The sequence below is a fragment of the Colobus angolensis genome, unplaced genomic scaffold (genome assembly GCF_000951035.1).
Source record: "Colobus angolensis palliatus isolate OR3802 unplaced genomic scaffold, Cang.pa_1.0 Scaffold58, whole genome shotgun sequence".
In the NCBI taxonomy this organism is placed as follows: Eukaryota; Metazoa; Chordata; class Mammalia; order Primates; family Cercopithecidae; genus Colobus; species Colobus angolensis.
The window spans coordinates 1,291,309-1,301,432 of NW_012119376.1; the positions used below are offsets into that span (position 1 = coordinate 1,291,309).

The 10,124-nt window shown below is 38.1% G+C and overlaps 1 protein-coding gene across 1 annotated transcript in view; it reads right to left on the reverse strand.

The window, feature by feature from the left end:
• Positions 1-10,124, reverse strand: part of PHACTR2 (phosphatase and actin regulator 2) — a 235,422-nt gene that overhangs the window by 167,861 nt on the left and 57,437 nt on the right. The gene's annotated exons all lie outside the window — the stretch shown is intronic.

Below are 10,124 nucleotides of genomic sequence, written 5' to 3' on the forward strand. Positions count from 1 at the left end.
GGAAGCGGGGGGAGGGCGCAGGAGCAGGGGATGGGGGAAGCCTCCGACCGGCCCGCCGCACCCGCACCCCCTCAGGGTGGTAGGGAACTCAGGCTTTCAGGCTACTCCTCTTTAACTTAAAAGGTTCAAAGTCAAATGATCCTTAAGGACTACAAGAAAAGGAATTAAAGTATTTAGTCACGGTACTTAATTTAACAAAATTTGTTTCTTAAAAGTTATTTCCTTCCTTACATTCTATTTGCAGTATTGCGGCACTCTCATGTCCCGTGTCCATTTCTTTTTCTCGTTTTAAAAATTACCTTCCTTTTAACAAATATAATTTTTTTTAAAAAAAGCATTAATGGCCTTAATCAGGCTCGACAACAAATCTAAATGATAGGTCTACGTGTGAGATCAACAAAGTATACTGTTTTCTGTCTCCTACCTGAAACTCTGGAGTGCTCACCTCTCCTTTATTTCAAAAGAATTACTGTGAAATAAAGTGATTACACAAAAGGGGAAAAGAACTATAACAAACTTGAAAGGTGAATTAAACCCTTCTATAATATCCTGTTAAATCTCAATTTTCTTAAAAATATGAATACAAATAAATATCCCTCATATTTACAATTGATGATTAGTATGATAATCTACATACTATATATACAATGTGTGTGAGTGTATATATATATATATACAGTATATGGAACATATATATATGTATATACAGTATATGGAACATCTATATTTGGTGCATTAGATTGGATGGTGATTACTGGATGTGTTCATTTTACGAAAATTCATTGAGATGTCTAAAATGATGTGTGCACTTTGCTGAAGGTATATATTTCATTAAAAAGTAAAAAATACCAGAAAGTGCAATATATTTAGGTCATCTACCACAGCTTTCTGAACTAACATGAAAATCATTTTTTTCTAAAATTTTTATTATTAAGATTGTGCAGACTTTGTCTGATTTTTTTAAAAGACACTTGTCTGTTTCGTCATGGTTAATTAAGTTGCCCTATTTTTTTCACACCCAAACAGCCCACCCACCACTGTGAGGAAGATCTTTTCCCTAGAACAGTGTGATCCCTTATCTTCTTCCCTTTGCCTAATTCACTCTTAAGAAACAGTGATTTTTTTTTTAATGAAATTGAGGATTTAGCCAAAATGTGAGTTCTAATTAGGACAATAAAATTAATCCTAACTACATTTCCTTATAAATACACAAATGTGTCTTGGAAACACATCCCACCTGGGGAGCTAAGCGATGAGAGTAAGCAATTATAATGGCTGGCTCCTCCAGCTCTTTGCTTTGAGTTGCTGTGAGAAAAAAAAAAACAAACAAAAGTGGTTAAAGGTAAGTTAAGAGGGAGAATGACGCACTGTTCATTTTGACGGAGCCTATCTGATAAAGGGAGGTCACTGATCAGAGGAAATACACAGTAAATTTTGCATATTCAAAATATGTAACTATAATAATTTTTAAATACTGATAAAAGTTAAACTTTGAGGTTGCTATCATTTCATCTTTTCCTCAAGAAACGATAGTATATTTCTATTACTTCTATAAATTCTTATTTCAAAGATCAAGGAAGTGCACTTTAGTTCCAGTTTTTCAGGATTTGCTTAATACAGTTATATTTACCTTATTCAAGACCTTTCATGATTTGCTAGTTAATATAATCTTCAGCCTCATCTGGGATTCCTATAATACCCCAGCCAGGTTATGCAATTTTCTCTGAAACTCTTCCAGTTCCATTACATTATCCTTGAAGCATGTCAACCAAAACTGCAGGAAGTGTGCATTAAGGTTTCTTTCTAAGAGTGGGACGGTTCTTGTTCTTGGTTTCTAGAGCTTCTGATGGGGCTTGGCATTTAAGTGGCCTTTTTTATCACAGCTAACAAGTTATACTAATAAACATAGAAAACGTCTACAGAAATCTCTAAATTTCATTTCTAGGTTGTAACACAAAGGTTAGAAATTACCATTTAACAAGAGAATGTTAAGATAATTTTCCCCCAAATTGCGTTACTCTTGCCTTATTAGAACTCACACAGCTTTAAGAGTTCTGGGTGTTAATCCCATGGGTTTATAGTTTAACTCTGGAAACATTTAATGTCATCTGAAAGGTATGGACATTTCTCTGTATACTACCTCTCTCTAGGGAATTTATTAAAATGCTAAGCAAGATTAGTTTCAATACCTAACTCTGAGGAAGCTATCTATTTGTAATTCTGCAGCATTTATCCCATTGGTCCCACTCTTTGTTCTCTATTTTTAAACCAATCTCTTATCTAGTGATATCCTGGTAAATGCTTAACTGGTTTGGGCTGGGGGTGAGGAGGCAGGAGGTGGCCTCAGACTGCTTTGTTTATTGTGATGTAAATACTCCTGCAATGACCTATTCTACAGGCCTCCAACCAGCTAGCAAAACTGATAGCAAACAGCTTGCAGAATTCCTTGAAATGTAACAATTTGACCCGCCAGCCTGTGTAAACTGCCTTCAGCACACCACTACTTTTCTCTGTTATAATAATGCCGCATTATATCATACCACGGCTGAGTTTGAGGAATAGCTTCTATTTAGCCTTCCTAAAAATATAGACTAATGGCATCTACTGATTTTTTCCACGGAACACTCTAAATATTTTTCAAGCTCTGAAAGAACTACTGTGATTTATTCATTTATTTCCAGAAAGAAATTAAAGTAAGTGAATTAGTGAGACAGAATTTCCCCTTCTGAAAGCCAGTGTGCCTTTACGACAAAAAGTTGTACTTAATTAGGTTTTCAAGCATTCTGCCCTATAACACAGACTTCACTGGCTTGTCTGATATGGGAAGTCTTCGCCTCACCCACCTGGGGTACCCAAAGTGACACTTGTACTCCTCCTGGATGGAAGCCACTCTATCTATTAGGTAAAAGTTAAAGTGGACATAAGCCTAAACATTGGCAATCTGGACCATTTGTGAGAAAATCCTTTGCTAGGTCAAAGTCCAAGTGGCAGACATACAACTTGGTGCCTTTAGAGAAGATGGTTTACAATTACTACAGTCACCACTATCAAATCCTGGAACTTAGGTTACTGCCAGACTTTTCTAGGCAGCCAAATCTAGCATGGAGCAGGAAGAAGAGGGAACCTTCCTCAGAACACAAATGCCATGACTACTAATCCTGGAGGTCTCTGCCTTGTCCAGATGCTGCCAGCTGTGTGAGGACTCATTTTGAGACACCAGCTGTTAGGGGTGGAGGAATTATGGTGGGAGGGAAGGGGTAGGCAGAGTCCCAAGAGATGAGATGGTTGATCAGAACAGCAGTGACCTGGGAGGCAACAGTGGTTGATAGTGGCCATATACAAGCAGATGAAGATTACATTAATTGACACCCTTATTTCTGGATTTGACCATAAACATCCTGTGAATTAGTGACATTTCCTTGGCTAATGGGAATTACAGCCATAGAAAAATTCTTTCTTAATGGGAAGGAAATGAATTAAAACTTAGCAGTTCTGCTAATAGGATACTAAAAACTGATATGCAAAAGTTGTTTTAACTATTCAGGTAGTTTGTACTAGAAGATCTTCTGGTTTTTAAAAACTTTGTATTTCTTCAAAATTTGGCTACATTTTGTAAGAGTCGGCTTACTTAGAAAAATATAAAAAGCGAATGGGAGCTTTACTAGATATTCTAAATTCAGTGAAAACTGTATATGTAACTAATGTTTACTTTGTAAAATGTTACTCTATAGAAGTTGCAACTAAATGGCTACTGTATCTTAGATTTTAACAATTCTGAGAGATGCTGGTTTTAACAGGATAATGCTAAAAGACAAAGGAAAGCTTTTGTTAAGGAAAGAATTACAACTTTGCATATTCTAGTTATATTAAGCATCAGTAGAAGACCACATTCCACAAGTATTAGAACAGGAAGCAAACCTGAAAGACAGGCTTTTCTATCCTATTGTTCTCATATTTTCATGTGATTTATTTCCTGAGTTTTCCTTCTTCTGCTTGCTCAAGCTAAAAGGATTAACAAAATACCTAGCCTCTGCCTCACCCCGCATGAGTCTCTGCAGAGGCAGGGTGTGGCTCACGTGTGCTTACTTACTGAGTGAGCCCCACAGTTGGAAGATTTATGCTGGAAAATAAAGACCTCAAGGGGTGGTGCTGGAATTTCCTTTTCCAAAGACATTCTCCCTACCCTGGGAGGAAAAGTGTCTTTAATTTTGCTCTACTTCATTTCATAAGCAAAACAAAGTACTCATCCATAGTATTAAAACTCCAAAAATTGCTGTAAAATGAATAATCTTTAGTTTATTCACCAAAATCTAAAGAGAACAGTCCTTAAAGACACCTTTTATATGACTGCCCAATTTACCCAAAATAATTGCTTCCAAATCTTTGTTTTGTTAACCATCACATCCATCCTTGCAAAACTAACAAAATTTGCCTGGCAAATAGAGGGTACTCAATATGTAGATGATAAATTAAAAATAAGCATTTATGTTATCTCCTTAATGATAACTTCCAAGTATGGACAAAAAAAATCTGGGAATACATGTAAAATTTTGGTAATAATATAGTATGTTGACTCCATAGCAAGAGAATATCAAGTCTGTCGGTGACTATAAATTTTCTTTTGTATGCCACTCTGAAATAATCATCTACTCATTCAACTACAATTGACTGAGGACCTTCTATGGGTGTGGCACCTCTGGCACATGGGCATAAGGAAAGTGAGGTATGGACTCTCCCGTGGCGGAGTTCGTAGTATGGGTATGGGGTGGGGGGTGGGGTGGGTGTTGCAGCCTACAAATACATGATCCTAACAGTGGAGGAACAGAAAAGTCGTTCCTCCAGCTGGGAGTGGTGACTCATGCCTGTAATCCCAGCACTTTGGGAGGACCAGGTGGGCAGATCACCTGAGGTCAGGAGCTCGAGACCAGTCAGGCCAACACGGTGAAACTAAAAATACAAAAATTATCCAGCTGTGGTGGTGCACTCCTGTAATCTCAGCTACTAGGGAGGCTGAGACAGGAGAATCGCTTGAACCCGAGAGGTGGAGGTTGCAGTGAGCCGAGATTGCACCATTGCACTCTAGCCTGGGCAACAGAGTGAGGCTCTGTCTCCAAAAAAAAAAACGACAACAACAACTAGTTTGCTCCTCCAGTTGCTAGGGGTGCCCAGTAGGCTGGTACAGAAGGCTCTGAACTTTAGCAAATTACTAAATACATATTTTTGCCATACAGAGGTGCTCCCAAGACTGTGAAGTGCTTCCTGAATTAAAGAAAGATTAAATTCTAATAGCATGTGGTCAGAATTAACTGTATTTGTTTGTTTGTTGCTTGCAGCTTTTTTGTCTTTCTTTTTTTTTTTAAATTTTGAGACAGGGTCTTGCTCTGTGGCCCAGGCTGGAGTGCAGTGGTATAATCATTGCTCACTGTAGCCTTGAACTCCTGGGCTCAAGTAATCCTCCCACTCCAGCCTCCCGAGTAGCTGGGACTACAGGTGCCTCCCACCATGCCCAGCTAATTATTTGTATTTTTTTTTTTTTAGAGATAGGGTCTCCTTATATTGCCCAGGCTTGCTTGTAGTTTTTTGAAGAATAAGTTATGGACCCTGAAATGTATCCATTTCAAGCAAACCATTCAATAAATTTTAATAAACATGTAGTCCAACCAACAGCACAATCAAGTTTCAGAAAACTTTGAGAACCCTCGGGTACTCCATCATGTCCTTTTGCAGTTAATTCCTGTTTCACATCCTTATACCACCCTTGGCATTAGGGAACTGCCGACCTGTTTTCCATGTCCATAGTTTTGATTTATCTAAAATTTCTTACAAATAGAATAATATTATATACAGCTTTTTTTTTAATCTGGCTTGTTTCATCTAATGTTTTTGATATTCATCCATGTTGCTCTGTTTTATCTGTATTTTGTTCCTTTTTGTTCTAGGTTGCCTTCCATTGTATGGCTATACAAAAGTTTGTTTATCTATTTACCAATTAATGGGCATTTGGGATGTAACTATATTTCACTGTATTCCTGCTCTATGAAAAGACTTTGGGTCTATATTGTGTTACATATGTGCTAGTTCTATATTAATAATAACTCACTGATTGGTTCACCATTCACTCAATAAATATTTATTATGCATCCCCTTTGTACCTGTCTCTGTTCTAGGTACTTAGGAGATAGAATTGTACAAAATACAAAAACCCCTGCACTCATAGAGCTTCCATTCTAATGGAATGACAGAAAATAAGCAGTAAACATAATAAACCAGTAAACTTTATAACAACTTAGAAGATGAAACGTGCTATGAAATACAGAAGAGTAAGAGAGGTTGGACTGGCCTGTAGTGGTCACAGTCGTCCTCACTGAGAAGATAATGTTTAAGCAAAAACACGAAGGAGGTAATGGAGTTAACCATATGGCTATCTGGGGAAGAGGTGTTCCAAGAAGAAAGACCCAGTTAATATAAAGACAGGAGCATGGCACGTGTTTGAGGAACCCAGGGTAAATGGGGTGGTTGGAGTATATAGAATAAGAGAGGTAAAGATGAGGAGAAGAAGATTATAACCAGGTAGGACCTTGCAGTTAACTATAAAGACTTTGGGCCAGGGGCGGTGGCTCAGACCTGTAATCCCAGCACTTTGAGAGGCCAAGTTGGGTGGATCACGAGGTCAGGAGTTCAAGACAAGCCTGGCCAACATGGTGGAACCCCATCTCTACAAAAATTAGCTGGGCGCGGTGATGCGTTCCTGTAATCCCAGCTACTTGGGAGGCTGAGGCAGGAGAATTGATTGAACTGGGAACCAGAAGGTGGAGGTTACAGTGAGCTGAGATCGCACCACTGCACTCCAGCTTGGGATACAGAGCGAACTCCATTTCAAAAAAAAAAAAGAACCTTGGCCTTCTTCTTCTCCAAAGAATCACAACTCCTCACCAGGAAGGCAACAAAAATGGATAGAGAAAGAGTTTGATGAATTGATAGAAGTAGGTTTCAAAAGGTGGGTAATAACAAACTCCTCCAAGCTAAAGGAGCATGTTCTAACCCAATGCAAGGAAGCTAAGAACCTGGAAAAAAGGTTAGAGGAATTGCTAACTAGAATCACCAGTTTAGAGAAGAACATAAATGACCTGATGGAGCTGAAAAACACAGCACAAGAACTTTGTGAAGCATACACAAGTATTAATAGCCAAATTGATCAGGTGGAAGAAAGAATATCAGAGATTGAAGATCAACATCATGAAATAAAGTGTGAAGACAAGCTTAGAGAAAAAAGAATGAAAAGCAATGAACAAAGCCTCCAAGAAATATGGGACTATGTGAAAAGACCAAACCTACGTTTGATTGGTGTACCTGAAAGTGACAAGGAGAATGGAACCAAGTTGGAAAACATTCTTCAGGATATTCAACTTAGAAGATGAAAAGTGCCCCAACCTAACAAGACATGCCCACATTCAAACTCAGGAAATACAGAGAACACCACAAAGATACTCCTCAAGAGCAACCCCAAGACACATAATTGTCAGATTCACTAAGGTTGAAATGAAGGAAAAAAAATGTTAAGGTCAGCCAGAGAGAAAGGTCGAGTTACCCACAAAAACAAGCCCAACAGACTAACAGCGGATCTCTCAGCAAAAACCCTACAAGCCAGAGGACAGTGGGGGCCAATATTCAACATTCATAAAGAAAAGAATTTTCAACTCAGAATTTCATATCCAACCAAACTAAGCTTCATAAGTAAAGGAGAAATAAGATCCTTTATAGACAAGCAAATGCTGAGAGATATCACCACCAGGCTGCCTTACAAGAGCACCTGAAGGAAGCACCAAATATGGAAAGGAAAAACTGGTACCAGCCACTGCAAAAACATACCAAATTGTAAAGGCCAGCGACACTATGAAGAAACTGCATCAACTAACAGGCAAAATAACCAGCTAGCATCATAATGACGGGATCATATTCACACATAACAATATTAACCTTAAATGTAAACAGGCTAAATGCCCCAACTAAAAGACACAGATTGGCAAACTAGATAAAGAGTCAAGACTCATCAGTGTGCAAAGACACACATAGGCTCAAAATAAGGGATGGAGGAATATTTACCAAGCAAATGGGAAGCAAATGAAAAACAAAAAAAAAAAGCAGGGGTTGCAATTCTAGTCTCTGATAAAACAGACTTTAAACCAACAAAGATCAAAAGAGACAAGGCTATTACATAATGGTAAAGGGATCAATGCAACAAGAAGAATTAACTATCCTAAATATATATGCATGAAATATAGGAGCACCCTGATTTATAAAGCAAGTTCTTAGAGACCTACAAAGAGACTTAGACTCCCACACAATAGTAATGGGAGACTTCAGCATGCCACTGTCCCTAATGGACAGATCAATGAGACAGAAAATTAACAAGGATATTCAAGACTTGAACTCAGCTCTGAACAAAGCAGACCTAATAGACATCTACAGAATTCTACATCTGAAATAAACAAAACATACATTCTTCTCAGCACACTGCACTTGTTCTAAAATTGACCACATAATTGGAAGTAAAACACTCCTCAGCAAATGTAAAACAACAGAAATCACAACAAACTGTCTCTCAGAACACAGTGCAATCAAATCAGAAGTCAGGATTAAGAAACTTACTCAAAACTGCACAACTACATGGAAACTGAACAACCTGCTCCTGAATGACTACTGGGTACATAACGAAATTAAGGCAGAAATAAATCAGTTATTTGAAACCAGTGAGAAAAAAGACACAGCACACCAGAATCTCTGGGACACAGCTAAAGCAGTGTTTAGAGGGAAATTTATAGCACTAAATGCCCACAGGAGAAAGCAGGAAAGATCTAAAATCAACACCCTAACATCACAATTAAAAGAACTAGAGAAGCAAGAGCAAACACATTCAAAAGCTAGCAGAAAACAAGAAATAACTAAGATCAGGGCAGAACTGAAGGAGACACAGAAACGAAAAACCCTTCAAAAAATAAATGAATGCAGAAGCTGGTTTTTTGAAAAGATTAACAAAATAGACCACTACCAGACTAATAAAGAAGAAAAGAGAGAAGAATCAAGTAGACACAATAAAAACTGATAAAGGGGATATCACCACTGATCCCACAGAAATACAAACTACTATCAGAGAATACTATAAACACCTCTATCCAAATAAACTAGAAAATCTGGAAGAAGTGGATAAATTCCTATACACATACATCCTCCCAAGACTAAACCGGGAAGAAGTCGAATGCCTTAATAGACCAATAACAAGTTCTGAAATTGAGGCAGTAATGAATAGCCTACCAACCAAAAAAAAAAAAAAAAAAAGCCCAGGACCAGACAGATTCAGAGCCAAATTATACCAGAGGTACAGAGAGGAGCACTATTCCAAACAACAGAAAAAGAGGGACGCCTCCCTAACTCACTTTATGAGGCCAACATCATCCTGATACCAAAACCTGGCAGAGACACAACAAAAAAAGAAAATTTCTGGCCCATATTCCTGATGAATACAGATGTGAAAATCCTCAATAAATTCTGGCAAACCAAGTCCAGCAGCACATCAAAAAGCTTATCCACCATGATCAAGTCAGCTCCATCCCTGGGATGCAAGGCTGGTTCAACATATGCAAATCAATAAATGTAATCCATCACATAAACAGAACCAATGACAAAAACCACATGATTATCTCAATAGATGCAGAAAAGGCCTTTGACAAAACACCCCTTTAGGCTAAAAACTCTGAATAAACTAGGTATTGATGGGATGTATCTCAAAATAATAAGAGCTATTTATGACAAACCCACAGCCAATAACATACTGAATGGGCAAAAGCTGGAAGCACTCCCTTTGAAAACTGGCACAAGACAAGGATGCACTCTCTCACCACTCCTATTCAACATAGTATTGGAAGTTCTGGCCAGGGCAATCAGGCAAGAGAAAGAAATAAAGCATATTCAAATAGGAAGACAAGAAGTCAAATTGTCTCTGTCTGCAGATGACATCACTGTATATTTAGAAAACCCCATCATCTCAGCCCCAAATCTCCTTAAGCTGATAAGCAACTTCAGCAAAGTCTCAGGATACAAAATCAATGTGCAAAAATCACAAACAT